The 25,584-nt window shown below is 47.9% G+C and overlaps 1 protein-coding gene across 6 annotated transcripts in view; it reads right to left on the reverse strand.

The window, feature by feature from the left end:
• The window catches only part of EP400 (E1A binding protein p400), a 1,542,855-nt gene that overhangs the window by 3,723 nt on the left and 1,513,548 nt on the right, over positions 1 to 25,584 (reverse strand). The window lies entirely within an intron of this gene.

Genomic DNA, 25,584 nt, shown 5'->3' on the forward strand with positions numbered 1-25,584 from the left:
CTGGATGCAGATCACACTATCTACTGTGATCCAAATGAAACCCTAAGAGTCCCCTTCATGTCCAGGGCATGCCCCCAAAGAGATTTAAAGGAAGACTTTAAAATCTCTTGATTCACGCAAAATGGTGACCACATTTCAGACGAGAAGTTGGATGTATTCAAGGAACCAACTTGTCAGTATGGTAAACATGATTTATAAGATGAAAAGTCCTGAATGGTGGTAGCTCTGAAAGCGGATTTAATAAAGACTGGATGTTTTCTGTTACTTTGAAGGAGCGCTTTACTTACCGAACTAACGCTCCTGCCTACAGTCTTCCTCATCACAGCAGCACTGCGAGCTGAGCTCTTGCTGCTACACTCGCTTCCTGGAGGGGACGGAGCCCTTGCCGAGCACGTGACGGGCCACATGATTTCCAGCCTGCACAACTTGCCAGCCCAACCACCCTTGCGGTGTGTTTCCTGTTACTTTGAAGGAGCGCTTTACTTACCGAACTAACGCTCCTGCCTGCCGTCTTCCTCATCACAGCAGCACTGCGAGCTGAGCTCTTGCTGCTACACTCGCTTCCTGGAGGGTGGGCGGATCCCATGCCGAGCACGTGACGGACCACATGATTTCCAGCCTGCACAAATTGCCGGCCCAACCACCCCTGCTGCGTGTTTCCTGTTACTTTGAAGGAGCGCTTTACTTACCGAACTAACGCTCCTGCCTGCAGTCTTCCTCACCACAACAGCACTGCGAGCTGACCTCTTGCTGCTACACCCGCTTCCTGGAGGGGGCGGAGCCCTTGCCGAGCACGTGACGGACCACATGATTTCCAGCCTACACAAATTGCCAGCCCAACCACCCTTGCAGCGTTAAGCCTTGGAGGCAGTAAGGGCTGGAGGTTCTGTTTTGCTGTGACCTGTGTCTGTGCACCGGCTCCGTGAGTAACCCAGCTTGAGGTCATATGCTGCCACCTTACTTGCAACATTTTAATCAGTCTCAAGGGTAAGGGGGGAGAGTCAGAGTCTGGCAGCTCCTCAAGCTGTCGGGGGTTCCTTACTTGAGACTAGGTGCTCCTTCAGTTCTATGCTGATTTATGGGACTATTACTCAGTTAATGAGTTCTTCGTCGAAATAATTAAAGGACATACCTGATGATACATTTATACCTTATCCTCTCAATTCTAGAAAGAGATCCATATCTATTTGTATTTTATTTTAAAGTGTACCTGGGGTAGTGTGTGATGTGTTCTAGCTACTCCTTGTATTCAGTGCATTTTTAAATTATGGTCGGCTATTCCATAGGTCTTAGTATTTGTGATTTTTCCTGCTTGTGATAGCTATTTTAACATTAACTCTAGGAGTTTCCACACTTTATCGTCCATAGAGCTTCACTGCTGTTACACCTCCTGTTACCTGCCTTTCGCCCCTGCCGGTTCTCCACTTGTTTGGATGACATGTAAGGGTCTTAGGAGCCAGGCAGCTATGGAGGTTTCTTTTGATTCTACTTTTCCTGCTGTGGCGGCTCCTTCTCCTCCTTTGATAGATTGTATCCCACCAGTGAATCCCATCCCCGTTTCTCTGGGCAAGCCACAACATACACAAGGAGACAGCTCCCAGGATTCTTCTCTTCAAAACCCTTTGGTCCATGCCCAAATTCACTCACAAGATAGGACTGACCTATTTAATATGATGGGTATTAGCCCACGCACTCCAGCTAATAACAGCTGCATCTTCAGTGGAAAACAAGATATATCCATAGAGGCGCAGGACTATAGCTTTGAATTTGGAGGAAGGGGGTAGTCTACCAAGGGCAAGGGTGCGCATTGATCACCCTAATAACAGTACGGTGAACTCTGCACACCCAACCCCCGTCCCATTACAACCTAGGCTGCCTTTACCTGTCTCAGTGCTGGGTGACAATGTTGCGAGTGCTACAGAATCTCCTGTCCTGTCTAAAGAGGTTATTGTTGAACAACTTCCCCCACCAGAGGGCAACAGAAACTATGGTATTCCTCCCATTAATCTATCACCGGAGGTATCCTCCTCTGGTAAGGGGGTTAACCATACTTCTTCTATTCATGTTACTCTCTCTGCTACTTCTGATGGTATTGCCAATACTTCCACAGTGAAATCCATAGTGTTTAAAACTCCACTCACAAAACCCCCAACTTCTACTCCTAAAACAAAATCTAACATGGGTACTCAGGGTAAACCCATCCAAGGGCAAAAAATCTCTAACTGCTTTGGTAAAAGGACTGCCACTAGTACCCTCATCAAACCTCCGCTTTCAGTTTTTACAGTGGCTACCCTGGACCATATCTGGCGGATGTAGCAAAGAAGTTGGAGACTAAAGATCCTATAGATAATGATACTGATTACATTAGTATTATAGAATGTGCAGATAAGGCAATAGCTGAGTCAGTTGGATCCTACTTCCACTAACACAAATAATGTAACCCAGCAAACTTGTGATGCCTCCTACGTGGGTTCCCCTTCTGAACTCACTAATTTTATTGATGAGTATACAGAGAAGCAAAATTGGCTTAGAGAAAGGGGTTTACTCCCAGATATAAAAAAGGTTCATGCCAGTGAGTCTATTCTGCATCATACCCTTAAAGAAGCAGACAGAATAAAACTAACTCAGCCCACACTCTCTGCATTGAACATGGTTCTTCGTTCCTTTGTGAGTCTCTATTACAATATATGGTCAGAGGTTAGATCACACTCCCTCTTACTCTCTGAAATCTATAATAGGCTAGAAGAACTAGAGAGATTTGAAGAGCTGTTTAAAATTATTAAGGAAGACCATCCCTCAATAATAAAACAGTCTCCAGACTCTGTCCTCCAAAGCCAACCCATTATGGAAGGGCCTCTGGTTAAAAAAGCCACTAATGTGGAAAAGGATAGTTTCTCGAGGGACGTTCCTAATATGGTCCCATGTACTACTGACCCTCATTGTTCGGACAGGGGTACGTGTGATCAATCTTCTCTGATTCCCCCCACAAACGTTGAGGGCGTCCAAGCGGACTACGCCCCAGATGTAAAACTTCCTATCACTTCCATTAAAGCGATTACTAAACCCCTAGTGGAGAAAGCCCAAGAGGGGTTGATCGTCGATTCTCCTTCCTCCAATTCCCAGGGATTATCTGGTGAACCTACTACTTTAGAAATGGTTGAATCACTTAAGGGAGACAATGTTGCCTCCTCTCTTGTTTTTAAATTTGATTTTACTCTGGAGAAGCCGCCTGACGTCATTGACCTCACAAAAGAAGCAGTACACTTAAAGGGCTTTGCTCACATAGTCCAAAAACAACCAACAAATAAAGAAAACTAATAATCAGAAGAATATGAAAAAAATAAACTTTTTCCAATCAATTCTTTAAAAATCTTTTTCTGGCAAGTGCTCCTGTGTGTGCAACAACTCTTACCCCTTCTAAGGAGATTAAGATTTTGGTGGAACCAGCGCCATCTGTGACCGCTATCCCTAACACGGCTGATGTTTCTGTCGCTTTAACCCCTCTACATATTACTCCAGCTGTACCCAGTCAGTCCGGTCCTTCGGCAGTCAGTTCTATGCCAAAGGATAATAATCCTCCTGCGGTGGTGGGCAATATTGGGCGGGCTGAGGAAATTCTTGTCACCTGTCATCCAAAAATAGTCTCAACTCAACTGGAGCCTATAAACAACTCTGCTCCAACTATATTGAACACCCAAACCGTACGCAAGTCGATGGAATCCTCTTTGGACGCAGAATCCTCAACTATTCCGTACAATTCCTTATCCAGTTTAGATCCTACCTACCCTGAGTCTACTACCACTCTGATTCCGGCAAATATGGTTAACCTCGACATGGTGAAACAATTATTTCAGGAGCTCCTTAGCACAAATTCACTTACTGGGGTGGTTCTTAACCCAACTACAGGCTCATCTCAGGATAGGGCCCCCACTATTCCTTCTTCCTCTATAGATCATCACCCTTCTTGCCATCTTGATGGTCACGTGACCAACAGAGTCTATAATGGGGGAGCGTGTTATGGGATTTAGACCAGTGGGGGGTGTCTATGTTCCCAACTCTCTTAATTCAGCTCACCCTAAGCTGCCAAATGGAGGCTCATTCAATGGTCATGAAGGCCCTACCACCGGGCCCAAACCTTTTCGAAATAGTAATTCTCGCAATCTGTATGAAAGATTTCCTGTGGGACCACATGTAATTCAAAATAGGACCATATTAAGGGGTACAAGGGGAACTGATCTGGAAGTGGACTCCTTAACTCAATTTACAAAAAGTATAACTGATTCATTACCTCACTCAGTGGAGGCTGAAGATCCCTTGGACACCCTGCAGCTTACTAGCCTTTGGGGTCAAGACATGCCCATCTGTCTCAACCGCGGAAATATATTAAAATTCTTCCACCAACTTCCTTCTCTTTCACTCATTTCTAGTTACGATATGGAAAGGATTTTCTTTCCCACTCAAGGACGTGTAGATATGAGCAATATTATTCTGAAATCAAGAGTGGTATTAGAACTAATAATGGGCCAAAGGGAAAGTTTAATGCAGCTTGGTTTTGAAGCAAATCTGCTACAATCTAATCAGCCTCCTGGTAAATATGGAGGGTGTGAAGAGTATAGGGGAAACCTTACAATGGTGTATCACCCAGAAAGAGCTCCACAGCACCAATGGAGGCAATTTACGCCTAGATTCAATGAAAATGCAAGAAACTGGTCCCAGGTTACCTCAGGTCTGTGGAAATGAGCACTCCTCTAAGTGCTCTGCTACTCCCATTAATGCCTTGGTCCCGAATAAATTCAGTTTTCTTTCCTGGAATTCCAGGGGAAATAATCATCTCTTCACAAATACTGACACAGTACTTATGATCAGTGCTTCACACTGTTTTATCCTACAGGAAACCTGGTTGCTCTCTCCTCCCGTTGTAGATGGATTTGATATCCATTCTCAAAATGCTAAATCTAGCTCGGGAGGGAGGGCCTCTGGGGGCCTTCTCGTTGGAATCAGAGCTTCCTTTGGCTTCAGGAACAAGGTCCTTGTGGATACGCCATTTGGGATTTTGGCTCTGGAGGTCAGTTCCCTTGATCGACTGGTTAACCTTCTTTTGATTAATGTATATTGGCACAAGGGAATTGCCGCCCTCGAGCCATTCTTGGAAAGTCTAACAGATATGGTACTTGCATGGAGATCTGTATATCCCAGGGGGAAATTGATTTTGGCTGGTGATTTTAACTCTGACTGTTCTATCTCGTCCGAGGCCAACTATGACGACCTGGGTTTGGCTTTGGAGGATGACAATCGGCGAGGCCAGAAATATGTATGGGGTAGAATGTGGAATCTCGCTTTGGATTCAGTTGGTTTAACATGTCTTAATGGCTCTTATGATGCTACTCTCCCACCTTGCCCTACATGGCAACGTCTACTTTAGACTATGTCTATGTAGATCACTCTCTGTCCGCTCTTTCGTCTGAGGTTGAGGTTTTCTTCAACCCATGGAGTGGACCATGGGTCACTATTGGTTACATTTCTTTCTCCTTTTCCCATGAAGCTTTTGCCCGCTGGGGGGGCCACGTAATCTAAAACCGTGAGACAAGGGACGGGGTACGTTGGTCACCTGCCAATATCAATCTCCTCAACTGTAAACTGATTTCTTCGTTTAATCATACCTTTTTTCCTGGAAACTAGCAGTATTTTGATAGCTTTCTCAATGCTCTCCACAGCAGTATCTCTGGCTCTCTTAGGAAGGGTATGTTTAAAAATATCATGCTCATAGGTTTGATCAGGTGTTGGCCAATGAAAAGGCCTACACTCGGAAACTTATCAGAGAGGCTCAAGTTCTCGATACTAACTGGGATAACAAAAAAACAAAAATTAAAGCTATCCGCCAAAAATATAAAAACTACTGCAAATCAAGAAAATCTAGTTTGCTACAAAATGATGCAGAGCATATGCTTAGAGTACTTGTCAAAAGAGATCTTGGGGCATTCTGGGCTATTTTTTCCAGCCAAGATGATGTGGCGGTGGTTGACCAGTTGAATGCTATCCCAGAGGTTCAATGGGTAGAGCACTACACCAAACTTTTTGGTACAGGGGGAGAGGGGCTAGAACCCTGTATAATGGGGGCGAATGCTCTAAATGATACTTGGGAGCCCATCATGGATTATGAGACAGTACTTGGCCTTATTGCAAAAGCTAAGAACTCAAGGGCCCCCGGGCTTAATGGCCTAACAAATAATGCATTGAAAGCGGAACCAGAAATCTGGGCTAAACTCTTGTCTGCTATTCCAAGATGTTGTTAATTCTGGTAATGTCCCAACCAGTTGGCAGACCGCACACATTGTCCCCATCTTTAAGAGAGGCCAACGAACTTCGGTCAAGAACTATAGACCAATCTCTCTTATCAATGCGGACTGTAAGCTTTTTGCCTCCATGCTTCTCTCCCACCTTAATGTCTGGATTAAGGAAAATCATATCCTCCCAAAGCAACACACAGGCTTCAGGGTTGGCCATTCAACCAATCTCAATGGCATCATTTTAACTGCCCTACAAAGTTCAACCTGGGGAAAATACGGTGGTTCTCTCTATGTTGCTTCAATCGATCTGTCGAATGCATTTGATCTGGTAATTAAGTGGAGACTGTGGGAAAAACTAAGTGGGGGATCCCGGCAGGTCTTCTGTCTTTAATTATGGCAATGTACGAGAACTCGGGGGTCCATATTAGGATAGATCTTGAAGGAACACTCTCTAGAAGGATAAGGACTCGAGTTGGGGTCAGACAGGGCTGTTCATTAGCCCCATGCCTTTTTATCCTCCATCTGGCAGATGTGGGGGAATTTCTTGGAAATACAGGCATGGTGAATGCAAAATTGGGGGATCTCAGGCTCTCATGGTTGGCATATGCCGACGATTTTCTTCTCTTTGACCACACTAAAGTTGGCCTGCAGAGGCTTATCTGCAAATTTGAAGAATATGCCACTCTTAACAGGTTAAAAATCAACCCGAGTAAAACTCGAACGATGGTCTTCTCCAGGGGGAGAAAAGGGAATAAAAAAGTGCGGAAAGTTGGTGGTGAAAATATCATCAGAGCACATAAAATTGTCTATTTGGGATTCCTTATTCTGGCCCAACCTTTGGCCATTGAATTAAGATGTTCCCTTAGACACAAAATATTTCCGCTTATCTCTCAATCTATTAAGCTAGACAATAAATATGGCATGTTTTCCTTTAAACCTATTGTAGCTTTCTTCAAGGGAAAGGTGATCCCAAAACTAATATATGGAATGGAACTGCACTACTTAGACCTCCTGACCTTTTGGGACACCCTTGAGGGTATCTATTGGAGAAAGGTTATGAAACTGCCTAATTGTGTCCCAATAGTGGCCATAAGATATGAACTGGGGTTGGTTTCAATGCGAGCTAGAATTCTTTGGAGAGTTCTTACACTTTTTTCTGCCCTGCTCTCTCCTAAACACAATACCCTCTATGTTGATGTGGGTAAAACGCTCCTCTCGCAGGGATCCTTAGACCAAAATCTATATCTTTCAAGATTCTGTGACCTCTGCGACAAGACACTATTAGATCTCTCCACTGATAGGGATACCCTGTTAAATAACCCTAATAAAGTTAAGGAATGTCTTTTTAGCTGTGATTGGAGTAACACGTTTGAAAAATTGCATGCTTACCCATCCCTCAGTGACCTACAATTTGAACATAAGAGAGGCTGCCTGTCTTTTATACTGACTCAATTCCCTAACCGCCACTACCGCTCACTTCTCCTCAAGCTTAGATGGAATCTCCTCCATACTAGGGAAGTCCTCCATAGAAGGAAGGAGATTAGTGATTTGGACCTTTCATGCCGTTTCTGTCACACTCCTGGGGTAATTGAATCTACACCCATTTCTTAGATTGCGTTGCTCTGAAAGGTCCTAGGGACATCTATTTAGGTAGATTCAACACTTTGTGTCTACGGGGGGCAGAAAACCTTATTTGGTCTAAGTGTCTTGCCATCTCTGAAATCAAAGATGGGCTTGCTGTGGTGGGATTTATCAAATCATTGGATTTGTATGTCTCTTCCCTTTGATTAACTTGTATGATGAATTTTAACTTCTTATATCACCAACTAGATTATGTATGTATTTAATAATTTGAAATCTTTTATGACATTCTTGCTAAAATTTGTTTATACGTAATGGGAAGCTGCTTTTTAATCACTAAACACTGTGTTGAATTTTAACTTGCACTGAAATATTTTAAATTGATTTGCGCTATGTCTCTTATTCTTAGAAAACGGATATTTTGGTCTTTATGTATCTTTTACCATATGTGTAATGAAATCTATTTGTAATGTATGTTTTTTTTTCTTATTCAATGTATTTGTAAAGATTTCTTTTGTAAACCATATACAATAACAAATAAATAAATAAAGACTGGATTAGACCAGATCCTACTTTTAAGGTTCAGGAAGATCAATCCGCACCCAGGATGCAGGCCAGGTCTATTATGGCTGATTGTTCCTGGGGTAAGGATTGATGAGCAGTCAAGACTACCGTCAAGGGGGCAGGGTAGAGAATGAACAAGTTACTTAACTGTAACTGTTGTACTCCAGCATGGATCTGGCATGGAATCGCATGCTCATGAACATTCCCCGTCAGGCTGGGAATCCTCTGTAAAAGAAAAAAATTGTTTCAGTTTTGTTTATCAACCGTCTTTCTCCTATAAACCAATCACTGAGCTCTGGGTCATACTGCCTCCAGCCAATGACTGCCCTCTAACTAAGCCCCTCCTCAGACAGCCGTCTTCACATTTGGCAGCACGTAAAGTGGCAGTAGGACCTTGAGAAGGGTAGGCAGGAGGGTTTGCATATGAATCCACGCCAGACCCATGCTGGAGAAAAACAGTTACAGGTAAGTAACTTGTTCCTTCTCCAGCATGGGGTCTGGCATGGATTCACATGCTCATGAATAAAGAATACATAGCGGTACACACATGCACAACCACAGGAGGTGGCAAGGCTCAAGAGAAGCAATCTCTTACCTCCTCACCAGGCTCACCTTCAAGCGAACAGGTTGCGGAGCTTGCTTGGCCGACTCTGGACTCCTCCCTGGAATCCCTGTCGACGCAGTAGAATTTCGAGAAAGGAGTGCGTCGACCTCCACGTAGCAGCCCCGCAAATGTCCAGTAGGGGCACACCAGACAGGAACGTCATCATAGCAGCGATCACTCCGGTAGAATGGGCCAGGCAGGGGTCTGTTTGCCAACCTGTGACTGAGTGATGCAGCCCGAGAGCCACCTGGAAATGGAAGCCTTGGACAGGGCCTTCTCATGGTTCACAGGACCAAAGTTCACAAAAAGCTGAAAAGTTTTCTGGAAACTCTTTGTGCGGGTCACAAAAAACTTCAGCACTTGAGCCACAACCAGCAAGTGCAAAGTCCTTTCAGCCGGCGACGAAGACATCGGGAAACACGCAGGCAACACCAAGGGCTCGTTGAGATGAAATTCCGACGGAACCTTGGGCATTAAGAAGGGGAGCTTCGCAGCACTAACCTCGTCTCGTGGAAAGTCAAATAAGGCTGCTTGCAGGACAGGGCCTGGATCTCATCCTACATCCAAGCCCGCTTATCTGCGGCATCTAACAACTCGGCCGAACTATTTAAAATCTGCAAGGAACTGGCCAATCCTGCTGCACCTCTCCTGTCCCTTCCCAGGCCCTCTGCACGGCTTTGGCTTCTCATTTCTCTAAAACTCAGGACATCCTGTCCTCTCTCGCTTTCTCTACCCCTCCCCCTCTACTCCTCGCTCCTCCTCTGGCCCTTATTCAGCCACCTCTCCTCCCTCCTTCTCTGCCTTCCCCCTGTTCTCCCCAGACAAGGTTTCTATGAAAGTCTGATCAAAACGGGTTAATCCCTGTTCCTCCAAAACCATCAAGTCCAACATGGACTCCCTGGCCCCTGCTCTGGCCGACTTCTGCAACCACTCCTTTGCCACTGGAGTCTTCCCATCCCCACAGAAGCACTCCCTTGTGGACCCCTTCTTAAGAAACCCTCTGCCGACTCGTCCTGCCCGGCCTACTATCGCCCAATCTCCATCACTCCCTTCCTGGGAAAACTCCTGGAAAAGCTTAATCTTCACACTGAATCTGTTGGTTGTCTACATGACCATCAGTCTGGCTTCAGAGCTGCCAGAAGCATGGAAACTGCTCTCCTGAACATCCGTCAAGACCTGCTCTCCAGCCTTGATTCCAACACCCCCTGTGTCCTCATCTTACTAGATCTCTCTTCTGCCTTCGACACGGTCAACCATGCCATCCTGCTCAATCGTCTCCGTGATAACCTGGGCATCACCGGTCAGGCCCTGGCTTGGCTGACTTCTGTCCTCTCTGATCGACCCTCCCAGGTTCAACTTGGGTCCTTCCCCTCCTCTATCTCTACCTATCATGTCCCCCAGGGGTCGAACCTCTCTCCCTGGCTGTTCAACCAATACCTGGCATTTCTTGTTTACCGCACTGCCGCTCTATGCCACAACTTTCAGTGAAATGCGGTTGACACTCAACTCATTTTCAGGCTACCTTTGGCCACCTCTTCCCCGTCTCTCATCACTGTCTGTCTGCTATCCAGGAGTGGTGTGCCTCCAATGATCTCTGCCTTAATGCCAGTAAGACAGATTCTCCTCATCGGTACACCCGCTCCCTCCTTTCTTGTCACTCTCTGGCAGGTCTCCCTTGGCCCTCTTCCTGCTCCCACCTGCGAGGCTAAAATCCTTGTGGTCATCTTCGACTCAACACTCTCGCCAGTACCAGCTGCACCACCTCAGAGGTATTCTTACTTTCCTCTTGTTCCCTCAGAAGCTCACCGTCTCCAGAGCTCTGGTTCTCTCCAGGCTGGACTATTGCAACAGCCTCTTTCTAAATCTGCCTGCCTCTACTCTCCGCCCTCTGCAACTCATCCATAAAAGGACTGCAAGACTTGCCCTTGGCCTCAAGCCCAGCGATCGTATCTCTCCAGGACTGCCATCTCTGCACTGGCTACCAGTGGCTGCGAGGATGAAGTTCAAAACCCTCTGCATTGTTCACAAGGCCTTCTGGAGCCTCAATACCTGCAACTCTCTTCCTAAATATCTTTCTTCGCAAGCTCTTCGGTCATCCGCTTCCAACTCCCTCCGGGTCAGTCGCTTCTCGAAGCAACGAGTTGGTGGTAGATCACTTTCTTCGGCTGGGGCCTCCCTTTGGAACGGCCTCCCTGCCTCCCTGAAACTTGAGGAGACCATCTCCGATTACGGAAGCACCCCAAAACCTTCCTTTTTGCGTCTGCTTTCTCTCCTCCTCTCCCCTGCTGAACTACTGGTTGAAACTGTACCGGTTACCTGGCCACCCTCTGATCTCGATCCCAGGTTCCCTGCCAGTTACACACCCGCACTGCCTCCCAGGCAACCACCGCACTTGGGGACTGTTCTCTGTATCCCTACAGACCCCCACCAGCACTTGACAACTGATGTCTACACTTACCCTTGTACTTATCAGCTTGCCCTACTTCTCATTGTTTTATTATTCATTTACCCATGTACTGCACTGTCCCGACCCCCGCCCACTCTGCACTTTTCCTCTACCCCCCTTCCACTGCACTTGCGCGATCTGAATGACACCTGGCCCAGTGGGATCATTTCTCTGTCTTCCCTCTGTTTCCCCCTCCCTTGCTGCGTCGTGACTTGAAACACTTGTGTATAGGCATGTTATAAGCGGCATCTCATAACATTGGGCTTCATTACGACCCTGGCGGTATGGGGTTAACGGCGCCAGTAGAGCTGCCGGCGCCATTAACCCCACACCACCTCATTACGAGGTCCGCTCGCGGGACCCGTCCTGAGCGGGTCCTGCGACTAGCCCAGCATGCCAACAACGGGCCCATCATTAACGGCCCGTTGTTAGCATGCTCCCCATTCCCATTGAGCACTATAGGGGCTCAAATGGAAATGGGGATGTACCGGGTCCAGGTTCCTTGAATGGGGAAATACTGGGCCCTCTTAAATCGGAATGGCCCGGTATTTCCCCATTCAGGTAACCCGGACCAGAGTTAAGGGCATGGCTACCTCCAAACTTGTAATGAGGCCCATACTCTTCTTGCAGAGGTGATGGCCACAAGGAAAGCGGTCTTCCACGACAAACTTGAGCGGAGCTGAAGGCTTCGGTTCGAATGGGGCCCCATGAGCCTAGTCAACACCACGTTTAGTTCCCAAGCCAGGGCCGGAGCCTTCACCGGCGGAAATGAAAGTAACAGTCCCTTGATTAACTCTGACTAGACATGTGACCACAGTGAAGACCGTCCCAGAGACCTGGTATAGTGGGAAATAGCCACCAGATGTACCTTGATGGAGGTGTGCACCAGCCCCGATTTAGCGAATGACAGTAAATACGGAGGTACTGACGGGCCGTGACCCTCAGAGGGTTGATCTTCTGCGACCGACACCAAGTCACAAACCGCTTCCATTTGTGCCCGTAGCACTTCAGTCGACAACACCATGACCTTGGCGAGCACCTCCCTGCAGTTTGCCGGAAGCTTCTAACAACCGAACTCTAATGCTGTAGGAGCCAGGCCTTCAGGTTCAGCGATACTGGGTCATGGTGCAGAATTCCACTGGCAGCTTGACTGGCGGGGAACGTTGCCATGCTGAGAAGGTCCGGATACCAGATCTGCCTCGTCGACGCCGGTGCAGCGAGGATCATCCGGAACCGTCTGAGTTGACTGATGACTCGACGTAGTAGTGGCAACAGAGGGAACGCGTACAGCATCAGACCTTCCCAAGGGAAGGAGAATGCATCCCCTTTTCCCCGGCTGGGGAACCTCCTGGCGAACCTCCGGCACTTGGTATTCGTCGCTGTTGCAAACAGATCGATCTGTAGACTGCCCCACTTGAGGAAGAGGTTGTTCACTTGATCCTGCCGAAGATACCACTCATGGCAAGAGCGCAGCTCCCTGCTGAGAGAGTTGGCAACGGTGTTCTTTACTCCTGCCAGGTGGAATGGAATGAGTAACATCCCCTGGGCGACGGCCCAGTGGCATAAGTCCTGCACCTCCCTGGAGAGTGCTGGGGATCTGGTGCCCCCTGCTTCCGGATGTAAAAAATGGTGGTGGTTTTGTCTGTGAAGACACCACTTTGCCCTTGAGGGACGGCAGAAACGACTTGAGGGCCCAAAACACTGCCCATAGTTCCAGTATGTTGATGTGTAGCGTCGTCTCCTCTGGCAGCCACAGGCCTCTGGCGTGAAGACGACCGGTGTGAGCTCCCCATACTTCCAGAAGCATCCGTCGTGACAGTCTCCTGGTACGGAGGGCTTTGGAAGTCTGTGCCTCCAGCGATGCTGGAGCGCACGTCCCACCACCTTATCGCTCGACAGAACTCCTCGTCGAGGGCGATCCTGTCCGGAAGCCTCTGGACACCTGGACCCAAAGGGTGGCTAGGAACGTCTGGTGCGGAGCATCCGCAACCTGCTGAGTCGTATCAGGTATATGCATGACGACATCATACAGAGCAGCGATTTGATTGTTTCACCATGGCGATTTTCAGTGCTAACAGCCGTTGCACCTTGCCCAAGATGGCCACTATCCTCTCCTCCGATGAGATACCAGGCAGGACACTGTGTTGAGCCTGGAACCCAGGAACAGCTTGTCCTGTGATGAAGTCAAGCAGGACTTTGCATAATTCACTGAGAACCCCAGGTCCGTCAGCAGCTGGACGGTCCAAACCATAAGATCAACGGCAATGTCTTTTGACTTGGCACGGATGAGCCAGTCCAAGTAAGGGTACATGTGAATCCCCTGTAGTCGTAGATGGGCTGCCACTTGCGCCAGGCACTGGGTGCTGTCTTTAGTCCGAAGGGGAGAGCCTTGAACTGGTCATGCTTTGCTTGGACGACGAAAAGCGCAGGAACTTGCAATGCTTTTCGTTTATGTGGACGTGGAAGTACGGTACAACGTCCTTTCATTGCAGGACTTTTTTTGCAGGATTTTTACCAAAATTTTTTTAGGAAAAAACCCCATCACATTTAGTTTTGGGGCGGGGGGTTAGAAAATTATATATATGGGATGCGGGTGTTTGGGAATAGATCAAACTGAAAAAATGTAAAAAAAAAATTAGATGGGTTTTTCGTTAAAAAATTTGCGGTAAAAAACCCCACCAAAAAACATACCGCAATGAAATGACATGGACCCGGAAGTAAGCCTCCTCTAGATCCAACAATGACAGAAAGTCTCCCTGCTCCAGCTGGCCGAGCACGTGCTGCAGCGCGACCATCCTGAACTTCTGGGACTTTATGTACTTGAGGCCTAGGTCGAGAATGGGCCTCCAAGCCCCTGATCTTCTTTCTTACAAGAAAGTATCTTGAGTAAACTCCGGAGCCCCGGAGTAGCCATGGAACTAGCTCCATCACGCTTTTTCTTAACATGGAATGAACCTACAGTAGCAGCTGAGGGATGTGTTGTTCCTGCCGGGCCACTGGTGGTATTCGCAGACACTTTTGTTGAAATTCTAAGGTGTGTCTGTGAGCGAGAGCATCCAGCACCCATCGATCGGTGGAGATGGTCTCCCACACACTGACAAAGTTCGCCAGCTGGCCTCCCACCAGGGTGCATGGGTGGGGGTCCGACATCCTGGCCGGTTCAAGCTTGCTTGGAGGTCGTTGTGCCGCCTTGGCGTCCTTGACGACGGCGGCCACCTCCGAAGGCCTTGGAGCAACCCCTGTTGGCTTCCTGGGTCGAAAACCGGGAGGGTTAGAAGTAAGAAGATGAGCCCCAGCTGAAACCCTTCGAAGACCTGTTAGACTTCCCTCCGGAGGAAAGAGAGGAGGGCCAGTGTTGCTGCAGAGTGCCCAAGGCACGGGCCGTCTCTGTGTCCATCTTGATGGCCTGGAGGGATTCATCAACAGCCTTCCTGAACGGGTTGTCTCTGTTGAACGGCATGTCCAGGACCCTCACCTGGACCTCTAGTCTAAAGTTGGTGGCCTTGAGCCAGCCACGACGGCAAACCCTGTTTCCCATCTGGCGGAATCCTGTGTCCGTAATGTCCAGGGCCACTGTGATGGCGTGGTCTGATGCCACCTGCCTTCCTGGAGGTTCTCCAAAGCCTCGACCCGTGAGTCATCAGGGAGGAAATCCAGGAGTGGAGCCATCTTGTACCAAAGCTTCCGGTCGTATCTGGCCACAATCGCCAAGGCATTGGCCGGCTTGACAGTCGTCGCTGAGTAGATTTCTGCCCATGGAATCTAATTTCTTCCATGTTGATCGGAGCTGCGGATTAAGATGCTGCTGAACTCTACCAATTCTTCCTTGCGGACGCCGAGACCACCGAGTCCGGCAACGGTTTATATCGCAGACACTTGGGTGCAGACTCCGGCACCCTATACTTCTTTTCAAGTCAGTCTCTCTTCGCCGGGGCTGATACGCGGTCCCTCAGCAGCACCAGCCCATCATCCCATCATCCCAACCATCGTCCAGGAGTGGGACCGACAGGATGGTCTTCCTCTTCGCCTCCCGGCGCTGATACAGGAAGCCCTCCTTATCCTCTGGGGTGAGCTGGAAATGCTCAGACGCACGGGCAATCATAGAATGGGAGGATCCCACTTCGTCTAGTGGAGAAGGTCTTGGCTGTGGTGATCGAGGATCTCCCATACTGCCGTCATCGTCTGTGTCCATTGTCGCCATGTCCGTCCCCCTCCCCCGAGGAGGGGGTGGGGGGCAGCAGCGGTTGGAATGGTGGTATAGAATGTCTGCTCCTCTTTGCCGGCGGTTGCCCGGGTGTCAAAGGGGCCAAGGCAGTGGTACTGCTGGTGGTGCTGTCGGCATCCTCCTTTGAATCTCTGACACCAGCATGTGGAGAGTCAAGAGGATGTCCTGTTAATGTTCTATAGGAGGCACATAGGGGGGGGCAGGGTCGTTGGGCCCAGCGCCTATGTCGTCATCCCCATCGACTGTCGCCACCCTGGGCGTCATCCTGACGTTTCCATCTTCTTTGTCACCACCCTGAATGGTGTGGACAGAATTATCTCCTCCTCGGATGAAGAAACGTCAGTTCTTTGGAGGTCTTCTCCAGCCTCCCCACCCACCTTCTTCTGGTCCTGAGGTGTCGGTCTCGGGCTGACATCCAACATCCTCTTTTCCGGAGTCTTCTCAACCAGCTTGGCTGAAGCCTCCCCTCCTGGGAGGAAGAGCCACTCTGGCCGCCGTCAGGGTATCCTGGACTGGGTCAGCCCCACCAACTCGATTGAGGACGACGATTTGGCCTGGAGAACCTGGGCCTTCACAGGTAGGCCGGATCCCTTGTCCTGCTTGGCTTTCTTCACGGGTCGGTTGGACGCCTTGTCCTGCTTGGCCTTCTCCTTCACAGGCAGGTCTGACACCTTGTCTTGCTTGGCTTTCTCCGGCGTCTCCCGCAGATTCCCTGGGGTAGCTGACTTCCTCTTGGATGAAGAGCTGGAGCGGTGGCTAGAGACAGATGCCGATGGAGACGAATGCGTCCTGACCGTCGCGGAACTGGCAGGAGCGGCGACCCCGACTGAAGCGGACTCACAGTGCTTGGCCTTGTGTTGGGTGCCCACAGATGGAGCGCCCTCAAAGGACTTAAAAGCCCACTCAGGTTGGCAGGATCCAGAAGAGGCATGCCCCTGTGAATCACCCAGTGTAGAGGTCCTGGCCTTGAGCTACGTTGCCAACTAGACGGGTCGATCCTTCATCGTGCCTCTTGGTGAAGCCACAGCAGATCTTACAATCTTCCTGAGACGTCAGGTGTAGGCAATACAGGCACTGGGATTGCTTGTCATCCTTGAACACATTCCGCAAACTGCAGCTGGAGCACAGTTTGAAGAGGGAAGCAATGTCCTTCTCATCCGACATGATCTGCGCGGTGTAGGCCTGGGTGACTGAATGCTAGGCTGGGTGACTGAATGCTAGGCTGGAATGAATGGGAGCAAGCTGCATAAAAGGCGAGGCTTTTTGGCTTAGAAGGCAGAGACGACCACTGGACGAAGGAATCCGAAGAAGAACTTGTAGAGGACACCTGCTGCAACTCCTGTAACGTTGGTTTGCCCGTTGAAGCCCTGCTGCTGTGCTGAAACTCCAAATTCGCATTGACAGAGAAGCCCCTGCAAGGACGACTTCTCCCTTTGAGTTGGTGGGACCAATCGACACCAAAGTAAGCCACCTGGACATCCCCTCAAAGCTGTTTGAGTATCCACTGCAGTCGCTGCTGGAAACGGATAGCCAGGGAGAGGAACACTAGTTCGTGTGCGCTCCTTTTAAGCTTGCCAGGAGCTCCAGGAAGATCCTCCGGACTCCCAGGAAGCAGGACTGACCGAGCCTGAACCCCCTCAACAGAGTGCGGAACCCCAGATGCAAGGAGAGCCCACCTTGACAGCCAGTAACAGCGGTGTAGCTATTTGCGGTAGACGCGATGGAGCTGAAACACCGAACAGCCACTTGTTTGAAGTTTGCCAGTTGCAAGCAGTGACCGTCCCACTGCAGTGCAGGAGTCCCTAGAAGTCCTCCCTCTTGTCCCCACAACGGAGGCCCGGGAAGAGCGAGATCTGCAGAGCTGCACAGGAACAGAAGTCATCTGCTGCACTTTTTCTTTAACCTAAAGGTACTGTACAGTCTAAGAGAACTTACCTCTTGTTGTGTAGCCACTTGTCCTCGTTGTAGACTTACTTGATGGCATATGTAGAGTTACTTGCAGCTTCTTTACTTCACAAGCCGAATCAGCTTTGGACCTACTTTGATTTCTTCTATTCTACAAAGACTTTTTAAACATTGGAACAGACTTTCTACTTACCTGCAAGAAGTGCTTCAGTTCACCTTGACTTTTGCTAACTTAACATTGGCTGGCCTGGCTCCCTGAATGACTTCTCCCTTCTGCTTGTGCATTTTACCTTCCTTCCAGGAAAGGGTTAACTGACTTTGCATTGGGGGGGGAGGGGGAGAGAATAGGGGGTGGGGTTATTGAAAGTACGTACCTGCTTAAGAATCCTTGTGTGAATACTTGTTTTATTCTGATGCCTCTTTTTGTTGACACCCTACTAAGACCGTGTATTTTTAAAATGTATTTGTGCAAGCAGCTCACATTGACCCCTCCTGAGATAAGCCTGGCTGCTCAGCCACACTACCAACCTGTGTAGTACAGACTTCTACCAAAGGTTGGGATCCCATTGCCAGGAGGTCAGGGTTGTTGTAGTGCACCCAAAGGGTACTGCATACAATCTTGCCTAACAGTTGCTCATCTTTATCACCTCCTCTTCAGCTCTTAGAGAATGTTTATGTTCTTTCACCTCGTTCATCTTTCTGGTTGCGTCAGCTCTTTCTTCACATGTCATCAGTCTCCTTCTGTGTTCAAATGCACTTTTCTTCTGGCACTCCAGCCAGACAGGCACCATTTCCTCGTGCATTTATATAGGGTTTTCTCAATGGGTACCTTGTCTCGAAGGTTCTTTGCGGTATTGGCATTCATACTGGAACTGCATGTGTCGCTATTTCCGGTTCACAACATACAGGCACCATGGGGTCAGAGCTTTGGATGGGGGCTCCACCACTACAGCAAGGCTGTAGCAAGATGAAATCCAGCTGGCCCACTCTTCTTCAACCCAGAAGTACTGCTTGGGCTACTTACCTTATTGCCTTTAGCCACGCTTTTTTTCCACTTGAACTTGCATTGGCTACCTTTGTCGAGTTGACTGCAACTCCCTTCACACAAGTTGAACAGCTCGTGACCCTACAAGTGATTTTCTGAAACTCTCTAACTTTGTGCAAGACTTTGATCCAAGAAGCGAATCAGATCCATAGACTGTCCCAAATGACTTTTGGCTGTCGTGGCTCTGTAAAGACAATCTTCTTAATCCATTGACTTTGATACTGCTTGTCCCTCATAGGTTGTGGTTTGTTAAACACACACTGTTGCTGCTGGGAAAGGCTCATCTAGGCTTCAGTGGAGGATTTTAATTGTCCTCAAATTTGCTGAGAAACTGTTCTAAACTTATTTCCCTAACCTTTCCTTTCTGCAACCTCAGAATCTACAAAGTATAACTAGAGTGATATATAAATGCCATTACTGTCCTTCTGATTGAAGTCAACCCAGGGTGTAGGAATTGTGTATGAAGCATTTCCAAAGATTATCTTCTGATAATTGTAAAGTATATTTGAATTGTTACAACAAATTGCCTTTTTAAAGAATGCTTATTTAAAACTGATGTTAGATAAATTATTTATAACAAACCTTCAGTTTAAGGGTTACTTGCATTTACGGATTTCATTTGTACAGCTCTACAGCTCACATTTACCCCTCTTGACATAGGCCTGGCTACCAACTTGTGTAGTACAGACCAATACCAAAAGGTGGGCTACCTAATACTAAGCATATAGGTCTTATTTAGTCTCATACAGTGTGACTGCACCAATTCTTAACAGTTATCGTAGCAGAGCTGCAGGTTCTAGAGGCAGTTTCGCGGCACAGCAAGTCTTTCAAAGTAATAAACGCAACCCTAGCTAAAAGGCAATTCGTAGCCGCTTAAAGTCTTTCAAAGCAGTAGAAATCAAACGTTCCTGTGGATACTTTCTAGTCTCTAGGAAGGAAGATACAAGAAGGCTTAATTAACCAAAGTTGGAGACACTGTGAAAGGACTCGTTAAAGGGGACACAAGCAGCGGCTTGAGTCCGAGGCAAGAGGGGGTTGCCCTGGACACCTCTACGTGCACTCCAACGCTCTGGAGCGACTTTCTGGAACCATTTAAGCAATACCTTTTTCCCCCACAGTAACTCGGGCTTGCAGAAAACATTTGTGGTGGATGTTCCGCAATGTTGCAGTTCTGGACCCGATCTCAGATTCCTTGGTCTGATGATGAAAGGCAGGAAAATGGACTGGATCTCTCAGCAGCAGTCTTGAGGGAGGACCTGGGGCATGACTTTCAACAACTTCTTGGTTCACTCTGCGGTTTTGGCACCTTTTCTGCAGCATCAACAAAGGACACGAATCACCCCGGTCAATCTTCTTCGCTTCATGCAGTCCCGCACTCTGATGAGGGTGTCTGGGTGAGTTGGATCGGATCTCTGAGGTGTCCTTGACAGCTCAGCAAAGATTTGGACCGATTCGGCCTTTCCATGACAATGTACTCGGGAGATGGCTCAAAACAAAGTTTGACTTGGGACTGGCTCTTCCCACCAGCCAAAGGGAAGGAGTCCTCTTCGGAAGCTTCTCTGTCGCACCGAAAATAGGGTTAGGACAGCAGCTGCCGCTTCACAGTGTTCCAAAGGGTCTGCAGGAGTCTCTTTGACCACTGGGCGAAGGAACCGAAGAACAACTTTAAGAGGACACCTGCTGCAACTCCTGGACCGTTGATTTGCCTGGTGACTTCTCCCCTTGAGTTGGTGTGACCAATCAACTCCAAAGTAAGCCACCTGGACATCGTTCTCAGAGCTGGTTGAATTTCCACAGAGTTGCTACTGGAAACTGTGTAGCCAGGGAGAGGAAAACCAGCTTGTGTGCTGCTTTTAAGCTGGCCTAGAGCTCCAAGAAGATCCTCTGGACTCCCAGGAAGCAGGACTGACCAGGCCCGAGCCCCCTCAGAGTGCGGGACCCAGGAAGCAAAGAAAGTCCATCTCGACAGCCAGGAACCGCAGTGTTGCTCTTTGCGGTAGACGCGAGGAACTGAAACACTGAACAGCCACTGATTTGAATATTGCCGGTTCTGAGCGGTGACCGTCCCATTGCAGTGCAGAAGTCCCTAGAAGTCCTCCCTCTTGTCCCCACGACGGAGGCCCAGGAACCGTGAGATCTGCAGAGCTGCTCAGGAACAGTAGTCATCTGCTGCACTTGTTCTTCAATGCAAAAGTACTGTAAAAAGTCTGAGAGGACTTACCTATTGCCGTAGAGCTGCTTGCATCTTCTACCACTCACAAGTCTAACAGCTTTCGTCCTACATTTGATTCTTCTTTTCTTCAAAGACTTATAAAACATTGTGCAACGAATTTCTACTTACCTACCAGAGGTACTTCATCCTATATAAGACTTTTGCCCATTGACTTTGGCTAACCCTATTATACCGAATGACTCTGTGCTTAGGGATCCAAAAGTATTTGCCTGCTTAAGAATATTTGTGGTCTCGTTTGTTCTAATCACCTTTTCCTTTCACCAACTTCTAAAAGTATTCTAAATGCAATAGTAAGTCACCTGAGGGTGTAGGTTGTGTCAGTGGGCCATCCCAAAAGGGTCTTTACCGATTTAGAAACTAAGTGTGTATAGTACTGAAGTGTATTTGTGTGTTGCTATTATATTGCTCCCTTCTGAGGAAGGCTTATTCTAACTGACTGATAAATGAATAATTGTTTATTCAAGAAACCTTGTGTGTAAGAGTTTATTTGAACACTTGTCACTGTGAATCTCTAACTCCCCTACAGCTCACATTGACCCCTCTTGAGTCAGGCCTGGCTGCTCAGCACGCTACCAAAACTGTTTAGCACAAGTTTATACCAAAGGTTGCGTTTCCCATTACCTGTAGTCAGGGTTGTTGTAGTGTTCCCAAAGGGTACTGTATACAATCTTGCCTAACACCAAATAACCCCAAAGTGAACTCGTTTGGACATCCTCTCGGAGCTGGCTGTACTTCCACTGCTGGTGCTGCTGGAACCGAAGCGCCAGGGAGAGGAACACCAAATCGAGTGGATCGCTTTTAAGTCAGACCCGAGCGTCAGGAAAATCCTCCGGACTTCCCTCAAGCAGGACTGACCAAGCCACCTCAACAGAGTGCTGGATCCCAGATGTGAGCAAAGTCCGAAGTGGTATCCGCAGTGTTGCCATTTGCCGTCAGATGTGAGGAGCTGAAACCGCGAAGTGCTGCTGAATTGAAGTTTGCCCATTACTGCCGCTGACCTTCCCATTGCAGTGCATGAGTCTCCAGATGTCCCCTCTCTTGTACCCACAACTGAGGCCCAGGAACACCAGGATCTGCAGAGCTACACAGGAACAGAAGCCAGCTGGAACCATTTCTGCTAACCAAAGGTACTGTAAACCTAAAAGGACTTTCCTCTTGTTGTGTAGCCTTACTTGCTCTCAGTTGAGACCGTCTTGGTTGCCCTTGCAGAGTTGCTTTCATCTTTGCCCCTCACAAGCCTCTCAGCTTGTGGCCCTTCAAGTGACACCTATGTCTACAAACATTTCTAAAAACATTGTGCAAGACATATACTCACCTGCAAAGAAGATCTTCAGCTCCCCTAGAATTTGTTCAACTAACATTGGCTGTCCTGGCTCCCTGAGAGGCTCTTCTTAACTCTGACTCTGTGCCTTTACCTTTCCTCCAGGATTACATTTACTTGACATTGGAAGGTTTTAAAAGTACTTACCTGTTTATGAATTATTTGTTAATCTTTGTTTTATTCCCATATCTAACCTTTACACTAAACTCAGTATTGCTCTAATTGCACCAGTGATAATTCAATGTCCACAGTGTCCTAGCAATTTAAGTCACCCGAGGGTTGAGGAAGTGTGTGTGCCATCCCCAATGGGTATCATCTGATTTAGAGAAACTTTAGAGTGTGTTTTGAAGTGTATTATAATTGTTACATGTTTTTCTCCCTTCTGAAGAAGGCTTATATAACTGACTGTTAAATAAATTATTTAATCAAGAAACCTTGAGCGTAAGTGTTTATATGAATTTTGAATAACTGTCACTGTGAAACTCTGTTACAACTCTACTGCTCACATTCACCCCTCTTGAGATAAGCCTGGTTGCTCAGCAACACTACCAACCTGTGTAGTACAGACGTATACCAAAGGTTGGGATCCTAATGCCAGGAGGTCAAGGTTGCTGTAGTCTTCCAAAGGATACTGCACACAATCTTGCCTAACAGGGCCGAAGATAAAAATCACACACAGGAATTTCCTGCCCTGGATGTCGGGGGAAGGAACAATAAAGCACAAGGAACACTAAAATGGAGATCCATGGGTGTCTTTACTGGGGATGTTCAATTCCACCGCATTCAATGGCACAACCCGCAGTCATGTGTGTTCGCCTCATCGAGGCAATACAGACATATCCTGTGTGGGTCAATCGGACGCCCGCAGTTGACACAGGGACTTACATGCATTCAGCATGAAGGGAAAAACAAGAAAATAACTTCAAATGAAGAGGTGTTCCTGAAACGAGCTGTGTGCATGGAAAAAAGGATCTATGGTCACGGGGGCGTTGCCTCAGTGTATACTGGCCTTGATGTGCGCAGGGTGCATAGAGGCATTGTGTGGAGCCAATGCAGAGCTGCGATGTGGCACATGGTGGTGGAAAAAGTTTCAAAGAATAGCTGCCTGGGGAAATCGATGAAGATGAGGAAACTGTGTTAGGAAGGAATCCATTAGAACCTACCAAAACAGGACTTCCGGCTTAACAGTACCTTAAACCCAGACAAAGTGTTTATAATGATCAGATAAGATCTCTAGCTGAGGCATACTAATCAATTTTCCTATAAATAAGGCAGTGCGCCAGACCAGGAAGTACTGCAGAGTAGCCAATCTGCAAGCTACAAAACGCCAATTTCAAAGAAAAACAAAACGTGCATGGGGAAAGCTTTGCATTGGAAGAGTGCGATGGAGAAAATAGGATAAAAGAGAGGGAGGAATTGGGTGTGCGGAGTTTGAGAGTACGATGTTGGTGCTGGGCTAAACATGACCTTTGCTTCTCTTCATGCTGTGGTGTGTGGTCTGCTCAGGCAAGCTGACTGACTTGAAGGTATTTCAAAGAGAAAGTTTGTTAGGCAGGATTATAAGCAGTACCCTTTGGGTGCACTACAACAACCTTGACCGCCTGGCAATAGGAACCCAACCTTTGGTATAAGTCTGTACTACACTGGTTGGTAGTGTGGTCGAGTAGCCAGGCCTATCTCAAGAGGGGTCAATGTGAGCTGTAGGGGAGTTACAGAGATTCACAGCGACATGTGTCCAAATAAACCCTTACACAATTGAGTAAACATTTATTAATTTATTTAACAGTCAGTTAGAGTAAGCCTTCTTCAGAAGGGGGCAATATAATAGTAATACACAAATACACTCCAAAATAAACACACTCTTAATATTTCTAAATCAGTAAATACTCTTGGGATGGCCCACAGACACTACCTACACCCCCCTCAGGTGACTTCAATAGTTAGAGTGCTGGGGACATTAATATATCACTGTTGCATTTAGAAACTCTACAGATGTGTCAAATAAAAGGGGTTTCAGAACAGAGCAAGTATTCATACAATTATTCTTAAGCAGGTAAGTACGTTCAAAGTAACACCCCTAATGCAGAGTCAGTTAACCCCTTCCTGGAAGGAAGGCAATACATAAGCAGAGGAAAGAAGAGTCATTCAGGCAGCCAGGCCAGCCAATGTTAAGTTAACAAAAGTCAAGGATGAGCTGAAGCACTTCTTGCAGGTAAGTAGAAAGTCTTTCTCTATGTTTAAAAGGTCTTTGTAGAATAGAAGAAATCAAAGTAGGGCCACATGCTCATTATGCTTGTGGGGTAAAGAAGCTGTCAGCAACTCTACAGATGCAACCGAGACAAGTCTCCAACGAGGACAAGCAAGGTGGCACAACAAGAGGCAAGTTCTCTCAGACTTTACAGTACCTTTAGGTTGAAGAAAAGTGCAGCAGATGGCTCTCCTGTTCCTGTGCAGCTCTGCAGATCTTGGTGTTCCTGGGCCTCAGTCGTGGGGACAAGAGGGAGGACTTCTGGGGACTCCTGCACTGCAATGGGACAGTCACCGACTGCAACCAGCAATCTTCAAACACGTCTACCGCAAATAGCAACACTGCGATTCCTGGCCGTCGAGATGGGCTTTCCTTGCATCCGGGGTCCCGCACTCTGTTGGGTGGTGGCGGGGCAGGCTTGCTCAGTCCTCCTTCCTGGAGCTCTTGGCAAGCTTAAAAGCAACGCACACAATCTGGTGTTTCTCTCACTGATTATTCAGTTCCAGCAGCGACTGCAGTGGAAATTCAACCAGCTCTGAGAGGATGTCCAGGCAGCTTACTTTGGAGTTCATTGGTCCCACCAACTCAAAGGGAGAAGTTGTCCTTGCAGAGGCTTCTCCGTCAATACGAATTTGGCGTTTTCAGCACAGCAGCAGGGCATCTTTGGGCAAACCAACGGTCCAGGAGTTGCAGCAGGCGTCCTCTTGAAGTTCTTCTTCGGATTCCTTTGTCCAGTGGTCGACTGCCTTCCAAGTCAAAACGCCTCCCCTCATTCCAGCCTAGTGGTCAGTCGCCCAGCAAGGTGGCTGTTCTTGCCGGACAGCCAGCCGGCCAATCACCTAAGAGTGCATTCCTGACTCCTAGGAGTTTCGGCACCTCCCTCGCTTCCTGCCCTGCTAGACACCCTGTAGCCACAGGCGGGCTTCACTTGTGAATCCCGCCAAAGACCAAACGAACAAAGAGACCAAACTGGTTTGGCGCGCAGAGTAAATCTCAAGGACGACCTTTCCACAAGGAAATGGTGAAAAAAGAAGACCGGGGCCATTTTGACAAAAATTGCACCCATGGCTGCTTTATTGCAGTTGCAAACGCAACCCATGAAATGCACGCCAGTGTAGTTAAAAG

The sequence above is a fragment of the Ambystoma mexicanum genome, chromosome 10, assembly GCF_040938575.1.
Source record: "Ambystoma mexicanum isolate Mex_15411 chromosome 10, UKY_AmexF1_1, whole genome shotgun sequence".
Lineage (NCBI taxonomy): Eukaryota > Metazoa > Chordata > Amphibia > Caudata > Ambystomatidae > Ambystoma > Ambystoma mexicanum.